Source organism: Pollicipes pollicipes, unplaced genomic scaffold (assembly GCF_011947565.3).
Source record: "Pollicipes pollicipes isolate AB1234 unplaced genomic scaffold, Ppol_2.1 Scaffold_2555;HRSCAF=2994_pilon_pilon_pilon, whole genome shotgun sequence".
Taxonomy (NCBI): Eukaryota; Metazoa; Arthropoda; class Thecostraca; order Pollicipedomorpha; family Pollicipedidae; genus Pollicipes; species Pollicipes pollicipes.
The window spans coordinates 5,145,631-5,150,553 of NW_023596136.1; the positions used below are offsets into that span (position 1 = coordinate 5,145,631).

At 60.2% G+C, this 4,923-nt stretch overlaps 1 protein-coding gene across 1 annotated transcript in view; it reads right to left on the reverse strand.

Annotated features, from left to right (window-relative positions):
* Positions 1–2,016, reverse strand: part of LOC119102872 (uncharacterized) — a 15,189-nt gene extending 13,173 nt beyond the window's left edge. Inside the window, exon 1 of the mRNA XM_037226325.1 lies at positions 1,984–2,016. The gene's annotated coding sequence lies outside the window, so the exon portion shown is untranslated. The remainder of the gene's footprint in view (positions 1–1,983) is intronic.
* Between the last annotated feature and the right edge of the window lie 2,907 nt (positions 2,017–4,923).

Genomic DNA, 4,923 nt, shown 5'->3' on the forward strand with positions numbered 1-4,923 from the left:
ATTAACCTCACTCTTTGTAAACAGTTCACGGTGACGCATGGGCATAGTTAAGTTTTAAAAAGTTTGCTCCGCCCTAATCAAAAGGCGCTCCCATTCTCTTGAAGCGACTGACCGCGCGGAAATGTTCTGTGGCGTCATTTCTCAGGACATCTGTAGTGATAACGCCACTTGTCAAAACGGCTTGTTACAACGGAACATCAGCAGGCCGAGCCGTTACCACGATTTCCGCGGACACCCTCGCCTTCGGGTATGGTCCGTATGTCCAGCTCGTCAGTCAGGTTTTCACTGAGCCTAGACGCCATTGAGATCCACAGCCAGCCCTTCCAAACATGTCCCCAAGCGCGGCATGTAAGTCTAATGAGCCGGCTTATGGCGGCCGATTTCGACATGTCAGCCTGTGGCTCGACCAAAATTAATCCCCTAATTACGTCCGTCAGCCGGTGGCGTTCGGTAAGACACGCGCGTCTGCCGGGCGGGCCGCGGCGCCGCTGACCTAGTAACCAGGCCAGTGTGACCAGACAGTCGACAGATGAGGCAAGCCAGCTCGCAACCCGACCCCCATAAACTGACCCAGATTGTTTAGAGATATAGACACCAAAGGAGCGTCTCTGGGCGTACGGACAAGACACCGGGCGGGACTGGAATGGCCTCGGGGCGTGGTCACGGACGGACGGTGGAGGTAGGGCAGGAGGTCGGGCGGGGCGGCCAGATCACCACCGACACCAGTGGATCAGCTGAGACGCTGCTAGGTGTTTTGAGTCGGGATGGTCACCAGCCGCAGGGAGCACACAATGCAAAGAGCGAGGTGTAGCATCGAGTGCAATCCAGCACTCCTCCACTCCAATCCAGCGAAATGAACAATCAGAGATTGACTCCACGACACAAGTCGGTCAACCACTCACCTGTGAAAGGTGGACAGGATGGTAACTGTCAGGCAAACCTCCGCTTGATCAGCAGATGACAGTGCACGTGAGCGTGGACCGCACCCGTTTTACACGCATGAACACTGGACCGTTGAGAGTCGCCGAGGTGCCACGCCCACGCCGCTCAGCCGGCGCCCAGACACCACTTCCCTTCTCCGCCACCGGACGCCACCGACCGCCCTCGGCCTCGGCCTAGTCCAGCGCGGCCCCGCCCGGCCGGCTGGAGGACGTGCTCGGCCGGTGGAGCGTGACGCGCAGATTCAGCCGACTCACGCGACGCCGGCGGCGGCGGCGCGGCGGCCCGTCCCGCAGCGGCAGGGGCGCCCGTGCCCCGGCCGGCCCACCGCCGCCCGCACGGACGCCTCGCCGCCCGACATCGCTTTGGAACCGACCAAGAGCCGCGAACCGACGCAGATAGGTGCGATGCGGCGCCTGAGCCGCTCCGGGTTGCCGGCGACACCAGTGACCCAGTTTCCGACCAACACTCAGTTCGGAGTCGGACGTCCAGCCGGAAAGCCCGAGCAAGCTTAGAATGGCTCAGCGACACGTCACGCGAGATTGGCGCACTAGCATAGCCTGGAAGTCGCTGGATCCTGCAACTATCCCGGAGCTCCGGCCCGTGCGAGGGAACGTTCAAGCACCGCGCGCCGCGCGTGCCGGGGCTCCCAGTTACGCCTTCAGCGCTGCATTCCGGCACGACGCGTGCGACGTGACCAGAAGGCCCCCATCGGCCGCACGTGGACGCGGCCGGTGTCCGAACCCTGGCCGGGATCAAACGCAGTGGGGTGCCTGTCAGCTCGTGTCACACCGCGAACCGAGGGACACATTGGCGAGCCCCGGGCCGTGCGGACTGATCTGGAAGCCACATTTCCTGCTCAGCGCACTCCTGCCGGGGCGCGAGTGTGACATTCCCGGCCCCACGTGGCCCCGCGGTCCGGCAGCGGGGCCGTTTTTGTGGCGTGCCAGCGCCGATGACGGGCGGCGCCGGCGGGCTGGGACTGGAGCAGGTACCCGGCTCGCCTCGCGACGGCGAGGTCGGCGACAGGGTCGCCTCACCTACCTGACGGGCTGGGGCCAGCTGTCGCCGTCGCGCCGGTCCGGGGCTGGAGGACGCGCACGCCCCGGCCGCCGCCGCTTGGCAACTGACGCCGGCCGGCCGGCTAACTGTGCGGCACCGCCCCGCATCCGCCGCCGCCGCCGGCTAGGGCACTGAGGAGGAGCACTGAACCGAGCGCGGACGCGTCCCGCTGACCCCGCGCCAGCGAACACGTGCTGTCGGCAGCCGTGCGGCAGCGAACCCGCAGATGCAAGGACACGTGCCACCGACGCCGTCGTCGGTCACTGCCTCGCCCCGTGCGCCGTCCGCGTCCTGCGGCTCTTCCGCGCGTCAACCTCCGCCGCGTGCTTCCCGCTGCAGCTCCCGCCGGCGCCGCCCAGGCTCTGAGACAGGTCACCAGGACAGGCGCGCTGTAGCCGAGACGGCGACACACTGGCGCGGCCCGAGCAGCCGACCGCGAGGCGCCGGCTCTCGACGCCAGCTGCCGGGTCAACCGCCGGCCGTGAGCTATTTCGCCGTTTCATGGTGAGCCCGGCGTGCATGCAAAGCGTACGACGCCGCGCGGCACTCGCGCATCAGACGCCACGCGGCGCGGGTTGTAACAGGTCGGCGTGTCACAACCGACCTGTTTTTGACGCGCGGGGAAGCGGGGCGACGTTCCGCTCGAATGGTGACGTCATATGAAGGCGTGTGACGTCACGGGATGGCTGGACCGCGCTGCGTGCGTGTGGGAATCGAGTGGAGGTGCTCTCACGGCCTGCGTCCGGATCCTTAGACTGATCCTAACCGTGCCGACCGCTCTAAAACGACCGAGTGGGGCACGTGACTCGGCACTATGAGGTTGAGGACTGCAGTGAATGCAGCTGATGGCTGTTCAAACAGCTGCCAACCTACTCAGACGCTATTGCAAGGCATAGTTAACTCTACGCATTCCTCACGAATGAACGGAGCGAGCATTTTGAAAGCATCTGCAACGGGTTCTGGCAACGTCATGAACCAAGCGTCATGCAGTGTGGATGTGGGAACATAAACCTCCTATCACCGGCCTCAGGACGGTCGTTTTGGTCGGCTTCAAGGCCAGCGCAGAAGAGCGAATGGTTTCTGTTGTAGGCGGGCCCAGCCGTCGGACGTCCACCGGGCATGAGCTGAGACTGCATCATCGCATCGCCCGGGAGACCTGGTTTGATCATAGCAGCCTAACATGAATGGTCAACCTCCAAACGTGCTTTGACGCTTCACTTCGGGCGCCGGCATGGCATGGGGGAGGGGTTATAGTTATCCCCCTGAAGTATTGCTTTACTCCTTCTTGTTCTAGCAGCCATTTTATGATGCAATCTTTAGTCTGCCAACTGGACGGTCCTGTCCCTGTGCACAGTTGTTTCCATGTCTGTGAACTGCATATTTGCTGGCCTGCCAAGCGGCAAAGCCTGGCAACGCCCGTGCCCTTCACCAAGAGAGGAAAACCTATCCAGACAACGTGTTGCACCTAGCATAATGTTTCGGGTGTTCTTGATCATGCCTTATCAGCTACCGCAAGCCACGGAGAGTGCACAGCTCGCCGCTTGAACCGTTAATTGAATCAGTCATTCACGAGAGACCCATCACTGATGATGCCGCCGCTCATAATTTCAGCCGACCGAACAACAGTTAGTGGCCGGCCGAGTACTGCAGAGCAGGCCCACTGCAGCGGGTGTGCGGCGCTGCGCCGGCACGTGCCGACACGGTCGGCGCCCGCCGCCGCCGGCCGACGGCGGGCCATCCATCGACGGGGCATTGCGGTCACCAGCTCACTCTAGAGACTATGGCGCCGATCAGAGCCGGCTGCAGCCGGTTGGCGCACTATGACCAGACCAGTCTCAGGTGGCCAGACTGCGGGCCTGGACTGCAGGCCAGGCCGTTCCAGACGTCCAGTATTGTCGACACATGGAGCAACTGCTTGGCCTTAACATTGGCCTACGCATAGCAAAGGGCGGTCCGAGTGGTGAGCCTGTTTGGGGCTGGGTTGTGAAGCATTGCGGGCATAGACTTTGTCGGAGCATGATTGGGAGAATGGTTGGCAGGATACCGTACTGTCAGAATGGAACACACAGATTCCATCATATGCAATACTTGCACGTGGAAACACTACCGGTCGGTATGGCTGAAACCGGCCACTGTTCGATCGGTATCGATTACCAGCTGGGCGGCGATTCAGTGACGACACTCCATTTGCAGCCATGACGTGTGTGTCAAAGAATAGAGGGGAGAGTGGGGGGGGGGGGGGGGGGGGGGCGGCACCTCCACGCAAGGGCTCGCACGCATTGGTAAAATACCATAAAACGAGTCTCGCGTACGCAGCTTCAGTACCAAATATACTGTTTTTGTGCCACACGCTTTACATCAATCGACCATGGCATTGGTCTGCTCTTGTAATACTTAGTTATAAGGTCACCCTGCTGATCTGCATTGATACGTTTATCTCGTGCCGACATGCCTGGTCTCTACAGGTCCCGCGTATTTTGCTCCGGTGCCTAACACACTTAGCTCTATAAGCTCATTTGCCAGCAAGCAGAATGATTCAAGCGTTCCACACAGGCCTCTATTTGCATAGAGAATTTGATGCTCGGTCGAACTCTGCATAGAATGTTTGCCCATGAAACAAGTTATGAACTCATTTGCTGCATTTTTTGCATAGTTGATTTGACTGACTGTGTGTTGTGCTAAGCCTCTTCAAGCTCACCGCTGTGCATTCAAAAGGTAACTTTTGTGACATAATGACACGAAACAGGCGTGATTGTCAATTGTGAGCGGTCGATAACCGGCTACACCTCTGTTTTCCCCAGACAGCGTTGTGTTGGTCTCCTTGCTAGGAAGATCATATTATTTTTATCGATTTTGTTTCAGGATCGGGGTTAAGAACAAACCTGAGTTTAACAAAGATTGGGCTGGATGTCTGACTAATGT